The 21598-nt window shown below is 52.3% G+C and overlaps 1 protein-coding gene across 1 annotated transcript in view; it reads right to left on the bottom strand.

Annotated features, from left to right (window-relative positions):
- Nucleotides 1-7540, bottom strand: part of LOC149347824 (uncharacterized) — a 99131-nt gene extending 91591 nt beyond the window's left edge. The window contains exon 1 of the mRNA XM_089587517.1: nt 7398-7540. The gene's annotated coding sequence lies outside the window, so the exon portion shown is untranslated. The remainder of the gene's footprint in view (nt 1-7397) is intronic.
- Nucleotides 7541-21598: the final 14058 nt, after the last annotated feature.

Raw genomic sequence — 21598 nt, 5'->3', positions numbered from 1 at the left:
TAGCTTCGCTGGGCCTAGGCGCGTTCGCCAGACGCTAGGCCTAGCGGGCGCAACAGCTGCGCGCCGCTGACGAACGCGGCACCAAGTGTACGGACTGTTTTGAACGAAGCGGCACAAGCCGACGAACGTCACTCAAGAATGAACGTGCAAGTGATGGGGGAAGACATTTCCGCCGAAGAAATTACCGAAGAATCCGGATGGAAGACCGCCGGAGAGCGGCGTTCGAAAACCCGAGACCGCGGTACGAATTCGACGCACGACATCGATGCAAGAACGAACGCGCATGGCACCAGCCAGCAAGGTACGAAACCCAAGAATGTCAAAGGAAAGGTTATTAAAGCGGGACGCATGCCCAGACTACCGAAGGAGGAAATCAAAATCGTGGTTCGACCACAAGGCGGTCTCGACATCGTTAAGGTCGGCGCCCCGACGGTCACCGCCGCAATCTTCGCAGCCGCTGGCATAACGGGAGACGAAGGTGCAGAAGACACGGTCTGTCCCAACTCACACCAGAACATCGTCGTCGTCAGCACAGCGAAACGAACGAACGCGGACCGCTATGCCAAAATACGGCAAATTGACATCCAAGGAAAATCACATGTAGTCAACGCGTATGAAACGGCACCCGATAATACAACCAAGGGAGTGATTCATGGCATCCCCATTGCGCACGGACCCCAGGCACTGGACGAGAACATCGTAAACCCGAGAAACCCACTTGCACTGGCGGCCAAACGCATAGGCACTACGACCACGGTCGTTATTGCCTTTGACGGACTCAAGGTGCCCAACGTCGTCAGGTACGGCGCAACACTCGTCCGTTGCACGTTGTATCGCAAGCAAATTGACATCTGTTACAAGTGCGGACGCCTCGGCCACCGCATGGACGTTTGCCCAAATCCCGCCAACCGCATATGCAGGGGATGCGGAGACCGCGACCCCGACAAGGGACACCAGTGCTCGCCCAAGTGTAACCTGTGCGGCGGCGCTCACATGACGGCCGACAAGGGCTGCAAGGCAAGGTACAAGACTCCGTACGTGATTCGCAGGCGACGATGGGAACGCCAAAACGCAAATGCCCAACTAACGCAGCAAGACTTCCCGCCCATCCAGCCGCCCAGACTGAGATCAACGTCGAGTTCGCGTGACGGATCCCGCTCCCGCAGCCGGCAAAGGGACAGCCGCGATCAGAAAACATCGAGATCCAGGACACCAACTCCCGGAGACAAGGTGAGCTGGGCGGATACTGTCCGGGGCACCGCGCGGGAGGGGGTCGTAACAGCGCCTGTAGTCCCAGGGCAAAATCAGCAAAATCACAAAGCCGATAATGGCATTTTAGAGGCGCTCAGGAAAGAGAACGCAGAAATACGAAAAGAGAACGCGGTAATGCGCGAACTAGTGCAAAAGCTCATGCTGGAGGTGCAAGAACTCAGACGCGAGCACGCCGTGGTGGAACAAAACAAACAAATCGCACAACAGCAGGCGCCAACGAGCGTTCCGGACGCGAGCGCGCCCGCCCCGAAGAAACGCGCGCTACAACAACAGCACGAGGGTGGTTTCGAGACCCAGGTTCCAGCCGAAATTACAGACATCAAGACAATGCTGTGCACAATGCAAAGTACCATTGAGACTCTTCACGCAACAGTCCTCGGGCTAGCAAACAGGACCACTAACCTCGAAGGAAACATGCAGATAATAATGAATCACTCCGTATTCACGCAACACGGACACGTACCGGCTAGCTGTGATGCGGGACCGAGCCACCATCAAGGGCAGGCGGACAACTCGCTTCAGCATCAACATGGCCAATGACAACCAAGGGATAGTAATATGGCAGTGGAACTGCCGTGGCTTCGCCGGCAAAAAGGCGGTTCTACAGCAACACATCCGGCACGCAACACGTAAACCGGACGTAATATTACTCCAAGAAACCCTCACCAATGCGGCTACTTTGACTGGCTACAAAACGCATGGCAGCAAAATCAAGGGGAGGGGTGTATGCACGCTCGTTAGGAAGCGTCTCACATTCGTTGAACACGAACTAAGTGGCGTCCAGATGGAACACGCTTTCATCGAACTGATACCCACCAAGCAGAGGAAACAAAGTATATTCATATTGAACGTTTACAGCAGCCCGTCAAAACACCGCCAACGCTTCCGTGCGCTGTTTCAGAAGACGCTGAAGATTGCCGGGTCCCGGACGTTGATTGCAGGGGGCGATTTCAACGCGGCAGACACAGCATGGGGTTACGGATACAGCACGACCAAGGGAAGACAACTGGGACAAGATGCGCATGAACTCGACTTCATGTTACTTACGGACCCGGCGCACCCGACAAGAATCGGTAACTCTACTACCAGAGACACGACCCCGGACCTTACGTTCGCCCGAAATACCGGGACGACGGCCACCACGTGGAAAAACACGTCGACCGACCTTGGGAGCGACCACATGATCGTCGAAATATACGTCCAGACGCCAGACAAGGCGCAGGGCAGTAAGCGAAAGTTCCAATGGACCGACTGGGAAGACTTCAGAAAGAAACGAGACCAAAAAGAATCTGCAGGTGATACAATCACGGACATCGAAGCCTGGACCCGCTCGCTGGTTGCAGACGCCAAAGCGTCAACCAAGACCGTCGAAACTGAGGTTGAAACTGACAAGATGGACAGCCGCCTGGCGCATCTCATCGAGGCGAAGAATTCGATCCTGGCCAGGTGGAAGGGCCAGAGACTCAATCGGAGACTTAGAAAGAAAATAGCTGAGATCAATCGCAACATCGAGGAGCACTGCCGAACGCTCAACCGCCAGCAATGGGACGAGTTATGCAATGCAGTCGATGGACAACTGCACAACGGGAAATCGTGGAACCTGCTCAGGTATCTGTTGGACGAAACGAAGACCAAATCCCACCAGAGTGACTGCCTCGCACGTCTATTACACAGGGAGCTCGAGAAGTACGGTGAAGATGCAGTGACCGACCAGTTACTAGCCAAGTACTTGCCGCACACGTCGACTGCACAACACGGCCCTTATGATGGGGATCCGAATGTAGAATTGGATAAGGACTTTAGTGCAGAAGAGATCAGGACGGCGCTGCACAACCTACACAGCAGATCGGCGCCAGGCCCTGATGGTGTGTCGAATCGCGCCCTGAAGAATCTTGACGACAAATCCGTGGAACAGTTAACGGCATTTATCAATGACTGCTGGCAGCGCGGCACCCTCCCGCAACAATGGAAAACTGCGAAAATGATACTAATCCCGAAACCCGGAAAAGCACCGAGCCTCGAAAACCTTCGCCCCATATCGCTGACGTCCTGCGTCGGCAAGACCATGGAGCACGCATTGCTTAACCGCTGGCAAGCCCACTTAGAGCACAAAGGGGCATACCCACCATCCATCATAGGATTTCGCCCACAATTGTCCACGCAGGACGCAATGATACAACTGAAGCACCACGTTCTTGATGGCAAGACGAGAGGCACCAAAGCAATTCTCGGCCTCGACCTTGAAAGCGCGTTCGATAGAATCGCGCACTCGGCGATCTTACACCAGATATCGCGGCATAACCTTGGTGTACGCACGTACAACTACGTTAAAGATTTCTTGACAGACAGGCGAGCTGTTTTAGTGGCAGGGGACCTCCAGCTAGAAGAGCAAACGCTGGGGAGCACCGGCACCCCGCAGGGCTCCGTCATCTCGCCCACGCTCTTCAACCTGGTCATGATCGGCTTAGCAGAAAAGCTACAAGAACTGAAAGACGTCCGGCACACAATATACGCCGACGATATAACCCTTTGGGTGCACAAAGGCAGCGACGGTCACATCGAAACGGCACTGCAACTAGCAATCGAGACAATAGAGGAATACCTAGAGGGTACGGGTTTACGATGTTCGCCGAAAAAGTCACAACTCCTACTCTACCGCCCCACGCAGAGGGGCAGACCACCCGGGAGTGGTCGGAATGCGGCAACGACAAAGCGCGAGTACGAAGAGATCAGACTACGTACGAGAAACGGAGCAACCATCCCGATAGTACACACAATTAGGGTCCTCGGCATGATAATCGAGGCCAACGGCGTCAACGGCGAAACGATCACTAAATTAAAGCACAAGACAGCTAACGCCATGCGAATCCTCAAGAGGATCACTAGCAGAAGAAACGGAATGAGGGAGGAGAGTCTCACACGACTCATACACTCTTTCGTCATTAGCCATATTGCGTACGTTGCGGCATTCCACAACTGGTACAAGGGAGAAGAAGCCAAGATCAATGTCCTCATTCGCAGGGTGTACAAGATAGCACTGGGTCTACCCGAGTCTACCAGCACGCATCGCTTGCTCCAGCTTGGACTTCACAACACGCTTAGCGAAATCGCCGAGGCGCAGCGCACTTCACAACTGGAAAGATTAACGGGAGCGACAGCAGGCCGCCAGATCATGGAAAGTCTCGGCATCCGTTACCACGTACAACAAGGCCAGAAAGTCGCCATTCCAAACGCGATCAGACAAACGCTAAGAGTCGACCCGATTCCACGAAACGTCCACCCGGAACACAACCGGGGAAGAAGAGTGGCCAGGGCCAGAGCTCTCCTGCACAGCCATGGAGACGATACGGGGACAAGGTTTGTTGACGCCGCGGAATACGCAGAACGCTCGCGATTCGCGGTTGCGGTCGTCGATTCGTGCGGCAAAACGCGCATAACGTCAAGTGTAGCGTGCGAACGCGCAGAAGAGGCGGAGGAAGCGGCGGTGGCACTCGCCCTCACGGATCCGACGTGCACCGTGGTTCTCTGCGACTCGCGTCAGACGGTTAGAAACTTCGCGAAAGGATGGATCTCACAGAGAGCGGCCCAAGTCCTGAGGAACCGGCAAGTCCAGCAGGAGGTAGAATTCCAAACCAGAATTCAATGGTTCCCGGCGCACATGGGAGAAGTATCGAGGACGTATCGCAAACGCAACGAGACGGCACACGCCAAGGCGCGCGAGCTCGCGAACCGCGCCGGCGACCGTCGTCCGTGGAATAGCACCAAAGACTGCTTGATCAGCTACAACGAAATTACCAAGGCCCTCTGCCTGGCCCGCCGAACCTTCCCTCCGCCCAGCGACAAGCTGGACAGGGCGCACGCGGTGACCCTCAGACAACTGCAGACGCTCACGTACCCCAACCCGGAACTATACCACAGGCTTTACCCCGGTACATACCCGACAAATATATGCAAGGTCTGCAACGCCAATGTAGCCACTTTAACTCACATGCTCTGGGACTGCAACAAAACCCTTCACGGTGCTAATTCCGGAACCCTCCCGCCGCGGTTGGCCGCTGCCTTGCGCAGCCCCAGCCTCGGGGACCAACTCTGGGCCGTCCAGCAGGCCCGCGAGGCGACGGCGAGGCAGCGCCTCGACGTCCCCACGTGGGAGACCTAAGGCCCCGTCGGCGAAAGCTCTGCAGGACTATGAATAAAGTTGTTACCAACCAATCTCGGTGGACACCTGCACTGCACAGGAAGGAAGTGGGAGTGAAAGATGAAAGAGAAAGAGGGGACGGAAACTTGTATTTGAGCAAAGGAAATTACACAGTAGCTATCACATATCTCGGTGAACACCCGTCATCTGTTTGTACAGGATGCGAGGAAGTGGGAATGATTAGTCACCCCGGGCGCTGGATGTAACGCCGGCGGACGGACGGGAGCATTAACCATTAAAGGCTTTCGCCTTAATAGCTGTGGTTTAACTACTGCTGAACATGGTTAGAGAGCGAAAGTTACGACGTATCGGCCAAGTACACTCGCTTTGGCGTCTGTAACGTTAAGTGCGTTCCGGACACTGGATAGACAGCACGCCCACGCTGCCACCCTGGCAGGTGGCAGTTAACAGCTGATCGCGAGTTTACTCACCCAATGAACGCTGGGGACTATTCCTGCAATGCCGGTTGTCTGCCACAACGTAGTCAGCGCTAACGCATGGAGCCCACATTTCTTACCACCGCCATGTATAATCGAAAACGCTATTGCGGCGTCCGTTAATCCAGGAAGCCAGCTATGGGTACTTCCTTTGCAAGAAAAGTCATCCGAGTCTATAACGTTGTCAACGCCAACGCCAATAACACAACAAACGCCGATGGCGTAGGGCTTCAGTGCCGCGTTCCTGCCACAAAGTTGTGAATGCCAACGCATGCAGCGCACAAATGTCACTACCGCCAAGTAGCTTAAAGCGCGACTGAGGTGGCCACTCTCCCAGGGGGCCAGTTATGCTATTTTCCTTTGCTTTCGAAGCTCCCCGTCGTCATCGGTTTCGGCACAGCCTCGGAGCGGCTGAAGGTCTACTAGTCGGAACCTGTAACAGGACGTAGCAAAGCTTATGCTTGAAAAAAATTGTGTCCGGATTAAGGTTTCGAAAAAACGCAACAGACACTCTTTGACGTACACCGCACTGGGGGTTTTCAGATTAATTAGAGCACACGGGGCTGATAAGCGCTAAGAAAGCTCAACACACGGGCGTCCATTTCGCATCCATCGAAATGCGTTCGAGAATTTTTTCCATCGCCTCCTCGGTGCCATCGAAATGTCAACTAAAAAAAGGCAATACAGAAACGCGGGTGTGTCTACAACGCGTGGTGAAGCAGCAAGCAAGATGGTATTCCTGCGGAATAAAAAGAAAAGCAAGCGGTTCAGAAAAATATTCGCGTTCAGGGTGCACGCCTGAACTAATCCGTGTGACAGTGAAATTGAGGAGCGAGTGAAGAGAACCAGAAAGAGACACGGTTGCGGATTAATTTCGGATTAATAAATGCAATTAAATAGTCCCACCGGGGAACGACCACTGACAGCGTACAGCATACGGCGTCTTTTGTATTCCACCTCAGTCGAAACGCGGCCGCTATGTCAGGGGTTGTGTACCTGCGCCGTCCTGATCAACAGTCGAACAGCAAACACAGCCACGGTGGTGGGTTTACTTCAGCAAGTGGGTCACCTCTGTGGCTCGAAGGCCTTGTGCGAGGTAGGCGTGGTGTGTCACGAGCCAGTCTTCCAGGACGCTACGCTCGAGACGAACCCATTTGGAAGCTCACGTAAAGAAAAGCCGGCAATTAGGTTCGTATGTAGTTACAAATCGCCTAGAAATCGGGAACCGGCTCGCGCACGGAAAGGCTCGTTCATCGGCGAAGCCTGAATATAGGTAGTCCATCCACAAAACTGACAGGGAACGATTGGAATTTGCGATGGGAGTGCAGAGAACACTTCGATTGCCGAACGAAGTAGAACGCTACGACCGCAGCGGAGATGCCCAGAAGTTCCATTATCGGCCTTGCCTGGCCAAAAAAGTTGCCCGACTACCATCCCTGTCCTCGGAGACGCAATAGCATTGTAATATATAAGTGAACCACAGGCCTCACCTCATGCTATGACGTGTCGTTCACCCGGAGAGGCCACCGCTGTGGAAGCCAGCTGTAGGTCGCGATTGTTCCAGGAAAATGCCTGAAGGCCTCCAGAGCGCCGACAATAACTTAGAAGAGTCCCCCTACAGAGCCTTCTCATGAAGACCCCCTGGCATCGATGTATTCATGATTAGTCGCTAGACCACTGCTATATATTTTTTTGAGGAAAGCAAATGGCGCATTGACTGTCGCGCCTCGGCGGACATCTAAACGGTGCCGTAACCGAAGGTATAAACGAGGGAGTGAGAGAGAAAGGAAGGAAGAGGGTGCCGTAGATGGGCGGTCAGCCACTTGGGGAGACGCGCCTCAGCAGTCGGGAAGAGCGGACGTGTCTCACGTCGGCTCCGCCGAATTTTATGATCCTTTCCCGAAGCATTTGCCGAAGCGCTGCGACACCATCTGGCTACACTTCCAGAACAACGAGGAGACCACCCACCCTTGTTCAGGTGGGACCGTTTTCTCAAATACTTCGAGAATTTGAAACCCAAGCGGATCGCGCGAGTTGCTAAGCCTAACAGTTAGGCCACGACTCAGCTGCCCGCCGCGGCTCCGCGGGCAAATTCTGCCGCAAACCATGACGACCCTGATGGGATACGACCCGGAGGGGATGCAGATTGTCACCATGCCGCAGGCGAAAACCCCAGTTTTCGACAAGGTTACGGAGGCGATTATCCAACGCAAGATAGAAGAGTGGGAACGCGCATCAGCCCGTGACAACCACTCGGCACGGCAAAAGGTCGAACGCTAGATGGACGCGTCACCGCGGCAGGGGATACGCCGCTGCAGCAGACGCCCCGCACGCAAGTCAAGCGTTGGAAGCCTCCTCCGCAGCCGCGTCTGGACAAGCAAGATGCAGTGATCATAATCAAACCTAAAGGAACGCTGGATCTCAGCAAATTCAGGGGAAGCAACGCGGTCGGAAACGCCTTGCACATTGCTGCTGGCGTCGACAAGGGCTCAGCCGAGCTCAGCGTTTGGCCCATATGGGAACAGAACATCATCGTCGTCGGGGTGCGAGACGCCCAAATAATCAGAAAGATCCTGGCAATTCACGAAATTCAGCTTGGGGACAAGGCACAGGCAGTGTACTCCTACCTCCGCCCCTCCGACGACACTTGCAAAGGAGTAATACAAGTGGACCCGAGGGTTTCCAACGAAGACATCACGAACGCGTTTCGCTCCCCGGACGCACCAGTGGTGAGGGTGAGAAAATTAGGTTCCTCCAACGTGGCGGCCATCACGTTTGAAGGAAGAAAGGTTCCGTTTCACGTCTTCTACTACGGTGAAGCGGTTCCAGTACGCCTATACAAGAAAACAACGCCAGCCTGCGCACTGTGCGGGAAACTTGGACACCGGGCGGATGTTTGCCCTTGCCCTTCGAAGTCAAGATGTCCGCAGTGCGATCAGCAAGATGTTCCAGAATCCCACGACTGCCAACCAAAGTGCACGGTCTGCGAAGGTCCACATCCCATGGGGTCGAATCAGTGCAAGTACAAGTACCGAACATCACAAAAAACCAAGCCCAAGACAGGAGAAGTCAACCACCGGTCAAGATCCAGGCTTCGGAACCGGTCCGGCAGCAGAGGTCCATCGAGCAGCGGGGACCGACTGACCCACCAGGACCAGTCCAGCAACAACTCAGCACCACCCGGCTCACGCTCTTCAAGCAATGGACCTGGGACTACCGATAATGTGTCGCACAACAACGGCAGTCGTCCAGCCGAGAATACAACAGTACCCCATAACAAGGAGCAGCGCAACGGCAGCAAGGTGAGCTGGGCAGATGTAGCTGCCTCCTCCCCCGAAGCGTTGGCTTACAAACGACTTAAAGCAGAGATTGAACAACTAAAATCAGAAAATAGCACATTGAAACAGCAGTTAGTCATCGCAGTCAATCCAAACAACACATTACCTCCATCGACGCAACAGGCATGTCCGATGGAAGAAGATAGGGCAGAGCTACACCCTCAGTCTCCACACCAGTTAGATGCTAGCACCCCCGAGAGGCAAGCAACTACACCAGACGCACCCCACCAGGCACCAACTCCGCAGGCACCACCATCGCAGGCACTAAACCAGCAATGTACAGAGCACCCCCAAACCCAGGAACGCATCACTCGCTTGGAAAAAACAATTCAAGACCTCATTGAAAATAAATTACAAATTATGATCGAGACGACAATCAAAAGTATGTTCGAATCAGTTATTAGAGAGTTTTAGTATAGCGTTAGCGTGATAGCGGACCTAAGGGAAATTACGTTAGCGTGCCGCAAGCAACTTATCCCCACAGACAGTTTTAGTATAGCGTTTTGAAAACGTTAAACGCCATCTGCTTGACATGGATGCGAATGGTCCTTCTAAAATGGTAAACTTGCCAAATAAACTTGCCAAATTATAATATTTCCGAGTTTTTTATACGAATTATTAGTGCAGTGTTCATTTTTGTCTGCAAAATGACCCCAAAATTACAATAAAATGAAATAAAAACGTAAAACAGTGGCGCCATCTAGTAAAGGCAATGTTAACTACAAGCCGTTGGAGCAAGAATATTTGCCATCACATGACGTCTAATGTTCAAAAAACTTATGTAAATTTAATATAAACTCTTTTTACATAATTTAAGTCCATAAAACATCGCGAAAAACCTCCAAATCTATTTTTGTCTCGTTCCAGACGTTTTTGCTAGGTTTCTGCTGCGTTTTGGGCAGTTGCAGACGGTAGCATTGCAGCTTGAGTTTCCATTAGGCTTGCGCGCTCCAGAATCGAGAGCGTATCTCAAAAACTGGGCTGAATTGCAGCTTAAACTTTATCGTCGAAGCAAGGTAAGTCATAGCGAAAACCAACAACACCAGTAGTTGCCGGTAAACATGCCGACCGGAATCGCAAGAGCTGCTGAATCGGCTGAAGCGGGCGGCTCTCGCTTGAAAGGACGCCGCCATGTTTCCACGCTAAGGGCGCAAAAGCCGCAACGCTAAATTCTGAAAATTGCGTGCGTACGCTAACGCTATTTCCGCGTTAGCGTTCTGCGCATGCGCACTCTGGACCCGCTATTCCGCTACGCACGCAATTACGCAAAGCCCGCAATACTAAAACTCTCTATTAAACCCATGATGGAAAACCTCGAACCAATTTTAATAAGGATGCAATCGCAGGAGATCAGAATTGACCGCAAACTTCAGGAATTATCAGATGTTTCTCACAACAGGGGCACAAAGCTGCAGGGTAAAATGGGAACTCGTCGTGTGCCAAGCACTCAGCCAGATCTACAACCTGAGGGCGCACCACATGATGAGGCACAAGTTTCTAGTGTTCAGCATGGCTCCACAACGTAGACATAAACTTACTATCCTACAGTGGAACTGCAGGGGACTAAAACGGAAGAGGGAAACATTACAGCAATACATAGACTCTCATCGCGATACGCCGCAAATAATAGCCCTTCAAGAAGTGAATATGGAGGCTAAGATCAGAGGATACTCAACACATCAAACAAATCCCTCGACATGCATCTTGGTCCACAAATCCTGCACGGCAATCCCTGTAGACCTTAATCTAGACAGCGACATTGAATATACCTTCATAAAAATACTGCCACAGCACAGAAACAGCAAGAGCACCTATATACTCAATATATATAGTCGCCCCAAACAGCACCGCGTAGCCTTCGACGTGATCTTTCTTAAAGCCCTAAGAGAAGCCCAAAAAGCTCCCCTGGCTATAGTTGGCGACTTTAATGCTTCTAGCCCCCTATGGGGATACCCCAGGGAAGACACGAAAGGCAGAAAACTAGCATCCGCCATCGCTGACATGGCCCTGACCCTACTCACGGACCCACAGCACCCGACGCGAGTCGGCACCAGCGTAACGCGGGATACTTCTCCCGACCTCACGCTCGTCCGCAATGCCCGCAACTATGAGTGGCTCAATACAGGAGAGACCCCAGGCAGCGATCACTACGTGCTGCAGACCATCTTCGAAAGCAACAAGCACAGCAAACCACGAGGGCAAGCCAGAATTACAGACTGGGATACATTCAGAAAGGACACCAAACTAACCACATCCGAACAAATAACCAGCTACGAAACTTGGGCGGCTTCCATTCTCCACCTTAAAGAAAAGCTCACAAAGTCTCTTGCCACCACGGAGGACCACCCAGCTGTTGACAACCACCTCCTACACCTTTGGGAAGCAAGATGTAGTCTTATAAAACGGTGGAAAAAACAAAGACACAATCGGAAACTAAGACTTCGAATAGCCAAGCTTACAATTCAAGCAGACCAATACGCATGGGACCTCGCTCGCACCAATTGGCTAACGAAGTGCGAATCCCTCAAAGGCCGCCTAGACACCAAGGCTACATGGAACCTTCTGCGATGCCTAATTGACCCTCCGAAAGCGAAGAGTGAACAACACAGAAATTTGCATCGAGCCCTACACAGCTTTCAACGCACAGATCAAGAACTCGTGGATGAACTGACGCGTCGCTATATCTGCACCGCGCGAGACCAACAACCCTACAATAAGGAGTACCGTGGGGAACCGAACGAAGACCTAGACAGAGATTTCACTTCAGAGGAAATCATTGCAGCACTAGCAGATATGCGCCGAGGCACAGCCCCGGGACAAGACAAAATTACTGTCGGACTTCTGGCCAACCTCGGCACGGAGGCTCTGCAGCAACTCACGGATTACATAAACGAATGTTGGCGTACCGGCACCATTCCACAAGCATGGAAAACAGCCAAACCCGGCAAGAAAGTCAGCATCGAAAGCCTGCGCCCCATATCCCTCACGTCGTGCGCAGGCAAACTCATGGAAAAGGCAGTCCACACCTGTCTCTCCAATTATCTTGAGGACAATGAGCTACTGCCACACACGATGTTTGGATTCCGGGCACACTTGTCCACCCATGATGTGCTTCTGCAAATCAAACGTGAAGTCATTGATCCCGCACGCACAAACAGTAACCGAGCGCTTCTAACACTTGACCTCAAGGGAGCGTTTGACAATGTCAAACACTCCACAATCCTCAACAACCTCCACAGCATGAACTGCGGACAGCGAGCCTACTCGTACATCTGCGATTTCCTTACGGACAGAACCGTCAACATCAGCACCGGCTCAAAACACACAACGCAAGTGAAGATGCGCACGAGAGGCACTCCGCAAGGGGCAGTACTATCCCCACTTCTCTTCAACATTGCACTCCTAAATCTCCCACCTCTTCTCAATCAGGTACAGGGCATACGCCACGCCCTGTACGCTGATGATATAACCATCTGGACAACCACGGGAAGTATGGGAATGATTGAAGAACAACTACAAACCGCGGCGACAACAGTTCAAAATTATGCCGGGCGTGTGGACTAACGTGCTCACCCGAAAAATCCGAACTGATAGTCTTCCGTCAACGCAAGAATCAAGACACCATCAATATCCGCGTAGACAACTCACCCATCAAGGAAGTTCAAACCATGAAGATACTGGGTCTGTACATAAATAACAACGGCAACAACCTTCTTGCCCTCCAGAAACTACGGCTCGTGAGCGAGCAAGTCGCCAGGATGATCGCCAGGATAACGACGCGCAAATCGGGGATGCGAGAAGACGATACTCTGCGACTGGTGCAGGCTTTCGTTGTAAGCCGCGTCGTCTACGTAGCGCCCTACCTCATCATCATCAAAACGTTTATTTCCACCGAGTTGAGACTCCTTTTTGGACCCCCCGGCACGCAGGCCTAAGGGAGCCCTACTTAGGAGCCTCGCAAACTAAGGTCTGGTGAAGACACATTGTCTCTTCACGGCCTCAGCCGCCAGGCGGATGGCTTGTTGCTGCTTAGCGGGGTCCTCGCTCCGCAGCAAGGTCTCCCAGGCTTCTCTATCTTCTATCTTTTGCTCGGCGCCCGGGCTTTCAGCACATTCTCATATGACATGGTCGAGAGTGCCCCTCTCCCCGCACGTTATGCAATATTGGTCTTTCTCCTCTTTGGAGATTGTTATGTATACCCAGAAGGGGCTTATATGATTCCCCCCTTGCAATCTTCTCCACGCAATTGCCTCCTCTTTTGCGAGGGAACGGTCGGGCGGCGGATAGACCCTCCTGCTCAGCTTATAATGTTCCGTGATCTCATGGTATGAAATTAGGCTATCTTTCATGTCTATGCGGGAGGGCTGCTCTGCGGCCGCCCGGTGATAGAGAGCTCGGGCAAGCTCGTGTGCAGCCTCATTTCCTGCAATAGACTCATTCGCTGGGATCCATATTATCTCTATGTTACGTTCTATCGGCCTCACCTCGAGGACGTGTTTGGCCTCTTCCGAGATTCTTCCTTTCGCGAAGTTTCTTACTGCAGTTTTGCTGTCACTTAAAATCGTCGTGGCCTTGGTACCGACGCAAGCGAGCGCTATCGCCAACTCTTCCGCCGCATTGGCATCTCTCGTGCGGCTCGAAGCCGCTACCGTTGGTACTCCTGCCCCGTCGACCACAGCGGATACAGCCGCCCCGTGCTGTCCGCACGCCGCGTCTACGTACGCCACCTGGTCTGCCGGTCGCTCCTTCATCTTCCTCTCGTAGGCCTTAGCCCTATGTTCTCGCCTTTCCTTGTTATACACGGGGTGCATGTTCCGCGGCATAGGTGGGACGCATATCTTGGCCCTGATTCCTGCCGGGATGTTTACCATCTTGTGCGTGCTACTTTCTGGCCGGATTCCTACCCATTCGAGTATTGTCCTGCCCGTTTCAGACTGGCCGAGCCGTTCTAATTGGGATATCCTCACCCCCTCTGCCAGCTCAACCCATCTGTTGTGTACCCCCATTTTTTCAAGCCGCTCCGTCGACGTAGATATCGGAAGTCCCAGAGCTCGCTTGGCGCATTTCCTCAATATTCTATCTACCTTCTCTATTTCTGCCTTGTTCATGTTTAGGTACGGCGTCGCGTAGCAGATTCGACTTATTACGTACGCCTGCGACATTCTCAGGAGATTCCTTTCTTTTAGTCCTCGCCCTTTTACCGCTACCCTCCTGAATATGCCTACCACTTGGTCTGCATATGTGGCTAATTTCTTTATGGTATTGGTGTTGTTGCCTTTCTTGTTGATAAACATGCCTAGGATCCTCATTTCCTCGACCCTGGACACTTCCAGGCCTCCCACCCCCACTTTAATTTCTACGTCGCCCTACCTCCGCCTTAAGAAGCGTGACATCAAAAACCTCGACATCATAATCAGAATTGCCTACAAGAAGGCCCTGGGACTCCCTCTTGCGACATCCACGGACCGGCTCTTGCGACTGGGTGTGCACAACACGATCGATGAGCTGATAGAGGCACACCTTACGGCGCAGGTGGTACGGCTCTCCACAACTCGAACTGGCCGACAAGTCCTGAGTGATTTAAACATCAATTGCCCCCGACAGCTAGACACCAAAACTGACATCCCAGCCTCATGGAGAGGACAACTCAAGGCAGCTCCACTACCCAGGAATATGCACCCTGATTTTCACCAGTCAAGACGACAAGCACGAGCCGAAGCCATGAAAAGACACTACGGCGGGCGCGAGGGCGTGTTCTATGTCGATGCTGCGGGTCCCGAGCACTGAATGACGGCCGTCGCGGTAGTGCACCAAAATACAACAGTCGACGGACTAGTACTGGCTAGCCACGACATACTGGCTGCGGAAGAAGTGGCGATTGCTCTAGCTGTAACACACACTAGCTCAATATACATTCTCACAGATTCACAGACAGCGTATCGCAATTACCTCAGGGGCAGGGTCGCACCGCTAGCAGCTAAAATCCTGCAAGATAGCTACATCCGTGGCTACCAACCCACACACAAACACTTAATATGGGTACCAGGTCACCAGGGCATCCCAGGGAACGAGAGCGCACATGCCTCAGCCCGAGCATTTCTCCCCCGGGCACCCAGTGCGGATGCCGTGGAACCTCCTACCCCACTACTAACTTACAATGACATACTTCAGCACTTAAGATTATCCCGTCGGGTCTACCCTCCGCCGGCTAAGACACTAGATAAAGGGGAGGAACAACACCTCCGAAAGCTACAGACCAACACTTACAACAACCCACGAAGACTACATGCCATAGACCCGGAGTCATTTGACTCACAATGCAAATTCTGCGGGGAGAAGGCGGACCTGTACCATATGGTATGGGCCTGCCAACGAAATCAGGCGATCACTGTTAATAACCAGCCAACGCAGGAGGGGTGGGAGGCAGCTCTGTCCAGCTCGGACGAAAAGAGTCAAAAGCAACTCATCGAAAGAGCCCGGACAGCAGCCTACGCCAATGGGATTCCGGACTGAGAGCTCCAACCACGGCTACAACCTCCTAAACCATTTCATTAAAATATTTTCACCACCACCAGCCACTTGGGCATCTTTAACATGCATTGCCATCGCACAGCACAATTTCGCATTCATCAAAACGCGGCCGCCGCAGCCGGGTTCGAACCAGGGAACTCCGCCTCAGACCGCGGTGCCTCATTGGTTATGGCCGCGCGACTAAGGTGTCCACTGCTGGTTAGAACGGAGAATGGCGATGGCGGCGGACAACGGCAATGCCGCGAAGCGCAGAAACGGGCGCCAAAGACGTGCGCTCTAAAAAGCTGCAGTGTCGGGATTAACATCCTGAAGCAGCGCAACACACCCTTCTTGAGGTACATTGCACTGGCACTGGCGTGTTTCAGATTAGGAAACCGGGGGCTGTTAAGCGATAAAGACGCGGGTTCGATCCCGGCTGCGGCAGTCGAATTTCGATAGAGGTGAAATTCTAGAAGGCCGCGCACTGCGCGACGTCATTCCATGGTAATGAACCCCAGATGGTAGAAATTTACGGACCCCTTCACTACGGCGTCCCTCATGGCCTGAGTTGCTATGCCAGCTAAGACCCTCCAACAAACGATACCTCAAAAGCGCGGCTTGCGGATGGTGGATGGTTAAAAAAGGCAGTCAAAGGTTAGCAGGAGTCAAGGGTTGCGGATAAATTTCGACCTCCCGAGGTTCTTTCTAGAGGACCGTGTTCTGCATGATGTCATTACACGCTAAAGAACCCAAGATGGTGGAAATTTCTGAAGCCGTTCTCTACGGTGTCCCTCATAGACTGAGTCGCTTTTCGAGGTAAAACGCTGCCATAAACGATGCTTCAAAAGCGTGGCGTGGGGATGGTGGGGGGTTAAACAGGGCAGGCAAAGGTTCGCAGCAGTCAAGGGTTGCGGAATAATTTCGACCGCCCGAGGTTCTTCGACGTGCACTGGTATCACCCAACAGACTGGCTTCATGTGTGTTTCGCCTCTGTGGGTACGTGGCCATGGACACGTGGTACACACGTAGGACGTACTACAGTGGGTGACAGGGGGAAAATTAGCTGCGGTTTAACCACTGTCGAATCCGTTTAGAGACCGAAAGTTATGGCGTATCGTTCAACTAGACGCGGCTTGGCGTCTGTAACGTTAAGTGCGGTTCCGACACTGAATAGACAGGGCGCTCCCCCCCTGCAATCCTGGCAGTTAAGAAGAACTTCTTGTTGGGCGAGTTGGTGCATACTGTTGTAGGTACGAATTGCGCACAAAAGACACACACAGGAAAACACACGAGAGAGAGTCTCTCTCGTGTGTTTTCCTGTGTGTGTCTTTTGTGCGCAATTCGTACCTACAACAATCCTGGAAGGTGCCAGTTAATAGCTGATCGCGAGTTTACTCACCCAATGAACGCTGCGGCCAATTGCTACAGTGCCGCCTGTCTGCCACAAGGTCGTCAGCGCTAACGCATGGAGCCCCATCTCTCACCACCGCCATGTACCTGGAAGCACTTTCGAGGCGTCCATTTACCAAGGAAGCCAGTTATGCGCCCTTCCCTTCCACAATAGTCATCCGAGTCTATAACGCTGTCAACGCCAACGCCAGTAACACACTGAACGCCGATGGCCTACCTATGGCTTTAGTGCCGCCTTCCTGCCACAACGTTGAGAATGCCAACGCATGCAGCGCACATGTTTCACTACCGCCACGTAGCTTAAAGAGCGACTGAGGTGCCCACTGTTCCAGAGGGCCAGTGATGGTCGTTTCCTTTCCTGTCGAAGCTTCCATTCTTTATCGGTTTCGGCGCAGCTGCTGAGCGGCTGAACGTCAGGGAGTTCGGCGAAACGCGTAACAGGACGTAGTAAAGCTTATGCTTTAAAAAAAATTGCAGTTTCGGGATTAACGTCCCGAAGCAACACAAGCTCTCTGAGGTACACCGCACCTCAGGGTTTCAGTACACCGCACCCGGGGCTCTTAAGCGCTAAAAACGCTCCGCACACGGGCGATCATTTCGCCTCCATCGAAATGCGTTCGATGTTTTTCAGTCGCCTCGCAGTCGCCATATAGAAACGTGGTTATGTCTACATTGGATTGGATTGGAAATCGTTCATTCACAGGCAGAAAGTGGTTTAAGGTGAGTTCTTGGTCGCGCTAGATGGCCGTCAGCCCGTGGATTACGGCGACCTCGTTGGCTCGCTCCACTTCCCGGAGTTGGATCTCCGGGTCGGAGCTGAGCAGCACGGCCTCCCACTGCTCGAAAGTTAGGAGCTCAATTAGGTCCGGGCGAGGGGGATCCTCCGGGAAGTTCCACAGGATGTGGTCTAGTGTGGCTCTGTCGCCGCACTTGCTGCATTGAGGGTAGTATTGCCCGGGACACATGAGCGAATATACCGCCGAGTTGGGGTAGGAATGGGTTTGCAAGCGACGGCTGGTGGTCCCTGGGTCTTTGTGGGCGATTTATGCGGTGGAGAGAAGATGCGTCTTTCGAGGCGAAAGCGGTATGTTATGTCGTGAAACGAGTTTAGGCCATTCCTCTAGAGACTCGGGTCAGAAGAGCTCACTGCCCGGCCGACGAAACCTCGAGCGTAATCGTGGGCTGCCTCGTTCCTCGGGTTGCCCGAATGTGCCGGCACCCTTAACTCGATCTCCCTTGCGGGGCTGTGGTGGGTGCTGCTGAGGATTTGGAGGGAGATAGGGGAGACGCGGCCACTCGCAAAGTTACGTATGGCCAGGGTGTCGAACCGGAAATTTTTCGGGTTCGGTTCGGGTTCGGGTTCACGCCTTTCGGGTTCAGTTCCGGGTTCGGCTCCAGAGGGACATTCCGTTCCGGTTCGAACCGGTTCGGACCGTGTCGAACCGGTTCAAACGGGTTCAAACGGGTTGAGGACAAAAAAAAATTACAATGTGGATGGGTTTCAATCAACCTAGCTATGCTCTATACTGTTCTCTGGCACATCGATACACAAAACAAAAAATGCAAAAATTGTTTACGCGAACGGAAAACTGGGTTAGTTGGTAAGGGTTCATGCTTAAGCTGCGCAGTAAACAGGACAAAAGGCAGACGAGAGTCGACGTGAGAGCTAACTAGCAACTGGTTATTTTATTCTCGGGAAAGTATATAAAGGCACCGGGCAGAGTGAACAACACCAAAACCCGCAGAACAAAGATTAAAACCTAAAAACTATACTGCGCATGCACATCATAGTCAAATCATTACATCTTTTTCAACGAAATTCGAAGGCTATCTTCCATAGTAGACAGCACTCCCCTATCTCCTGGACCGCATCTGCCAGTCTCCCCCTTCTCCTTTACTACATGGTACGAAAATGTGCGAAAAACGCTCCACCGCCCATCCGCCACCCAACGAGAGCCTCATGGAAGTACTGGCTGTCCCTAACATCCAGAGCTTACCAAACATATTTTATTCAAATCACGTCTTCGACAACACCTTTGTGACTCATGTTATATAGACAAGCGTCAGGCCGTGACGTCCTGGAGATGCGGCGGCGCTGGAGTCAGCAGTGGCTTTCGTTGTGTAGGCAAAAGCCGGGACCGTGTGCCTTGGGTATGCCATGCTTGAGGGTTTTTGAACGTATTTTGCAATATTCCGGCGAGTTGTGGTGCGGGTGGTTGAACCGCAATGCTGAAGAAAGGCAGCGGCACATGTTTCCGCAAGTTTATCGGATTTAGATATGGGCCAAAGCTATGCGCAGCGGCCGCGGAGCGGGGAAAGTTCGGCGACGGATCGGCTGCGCGGCTATAGTATTGCATTTCTGCATCGAAATATGATAGTTTGCGTCTCTTAATCCGCATATTTGCTTTCAGTCGCCTGGCGAACAGTGCAAGAATCACCGTCTGCAGTTTGTTCGCGTTTTGTCGGGCTCTCATTATGAGAAGTCTGGACTCGACATTCCATGTGGGTGTGACCTTAAATTGAACACGGGACCGTTTTCAGGCGACAATCACCGGGACTACGCCCCGGGCATCTCTTCGCGCTAAAAAAAAAAAAAACAGCTGCTGCCAGTCGCCTTCAGCATTCATCCGGCCACTAAGCGCGAGTCTGAAGCAGAACTGTAGTCCGGCAGTAGGAATATACGGCGCGTAGTTTTTTCTCTATTTTCGCTTCCACGAGCTTCAACTTGTACGTTTTTTCACCACCTATCTTAGAAAACGATTAAACGACGCTAAGGTATCGGCAAAATCATGCAGTGTTGTTTCCCATTTTACCTGAATTTTACAATTACTGGTCAATCAGAACCTGGCGAAAACAGTAAATAGCAGACCAAAAACCAGTTATCAAGCAGAATAAGGCCTGCAATCAGAATGACTTAAAATATTTAGCTCTGCAGAGCAAACGTAACTTCGTTGTAGCTCGATAGGTAAACTATCCATTCGCCTGTGCACCTCTCTTAAAGCCAAGCGAATAAAAAAGCATTTTTTCAGACATTACCAGTGAAAATCACATTTGCATGACTCGTTTACAGTAACTGCATGGCTTCAGTGTCCAGTAGTGTTCGGCGTTCCCCGCACTGAAGTGGCTGGACGAGAGCAGGCACATCACAAAGGTTTGTCATTGGAAAAAGCTGCCTCGCGTCGTGCATCCCCTCGTCCTTCTTCTTGCACTTAGTGATCGGGTATGCTGTATCGCCCCAAATGTTGAGACTGCAGACCTGTATACCTCGTGCTTTCTCGATTTCATTTAATAAGTCCACCTAGTCGACCGCCGTAGCCGCGCCGTTGCGCAGAAGGAAGCCTATGCAGCGCTTCGCCAGATAATTCCGTCCGGCGAACAGGTCGAAAAAGTGCTGAACTGCTCTCCGGTCACCAACAGAAATGTTTCTAACCACAAGCGACGAGCACGCTTTGAAATATGCGCGCACGCGAGTTGGTTTCGAAGGCAGCATCGCTTGGCGCGGTGTAGGCATGCTACGTTTTTGCCTACACCCCGCGTCGCTGCCGACCGCAGCGCCACCTTTGTTTACAAACATGACGCTTGTCTATATCCCGAGTCCCTATCACTCAGTATCTTCAAAAACAGCTAATCGTGGCTTCTCGCTAATACAAAAAATTACGACATTGGAATATTATGATGACGTCAACATCTTTTCTTTAGATAAAAAGAGTATGATAAAAAAGCATGCTTGGATGGGTTGAGAACGTTTCGTCTTTGCACGCGTCGATGGCCTACGAGGGCAATCATTGCCTACAAGTTTGCCGGCTGGGCAAAACATCCCAAATGGAAGAAACGCGGTGCGCCCGAGACGGAGCATCGTCGAAGGCAAAGCTACTGCGACCACGGCCGTGGATGAACTAACAGCAGAGGTTTGAGAATTTTGAAATCCTTGCTAACTATGCTGATCGCGTGGTATACATAGCCTACCCAGTCGGTTCCACCTTTTTCGCTGCTACCACGTACAGGCAGCGTCATACAGCGGACAGTGCAACTGATGCACTCTGCGCCACGAGCGCTGCGCTACTTTATTCGCCGCATGAGCCCAGGAACGACAGAAGCAGCTCGAAAGCACACGTGACCAGACGCATGTAGATTTCCGGCAACGCCTCGTTAATCCATAGCTGGCCAGATGTTCCCGCAGACAACTATGTTCCTGAGGACCACAAAATCGCAGCAGCGCGTGCTCTGACGAAGACGCTGAACGCCAAGTACGAGCTCTCCCCTACTGCCAGGAATGTTATTTATGTGGCCGACCTGCCCGTGTGCACTTCATCTACAATTAGTTATACCCGATCCCTAAATTTGATAGTTGGCAGCAAGAGTCTCGACGAGGATTAAATGACCGTTCTAGATAACCTAGAAAGAGCCACGGCAGGCTCTGCTTTGCACAAGCA

This window comes from Amblyomma mixtum, chromosome 4 (genome assembly GCF_055824585.1).
Source record: "Amblyomma mixtum isolate Tamu chromosome 4, ASM5582458v1, whole genome shotgun sequence".
Classification (NCBI taxonomy): Eukaryota; Metazoa; Arthropoda; class Arachnida; order Ixodida; family Ixodidae; genus Amblyomma; species Amblyomma mixtum.
Note: the sequence above shows the minus strand (reverse complement) of the source record. Positions and strands in the feature narration are given on the sequence as shown.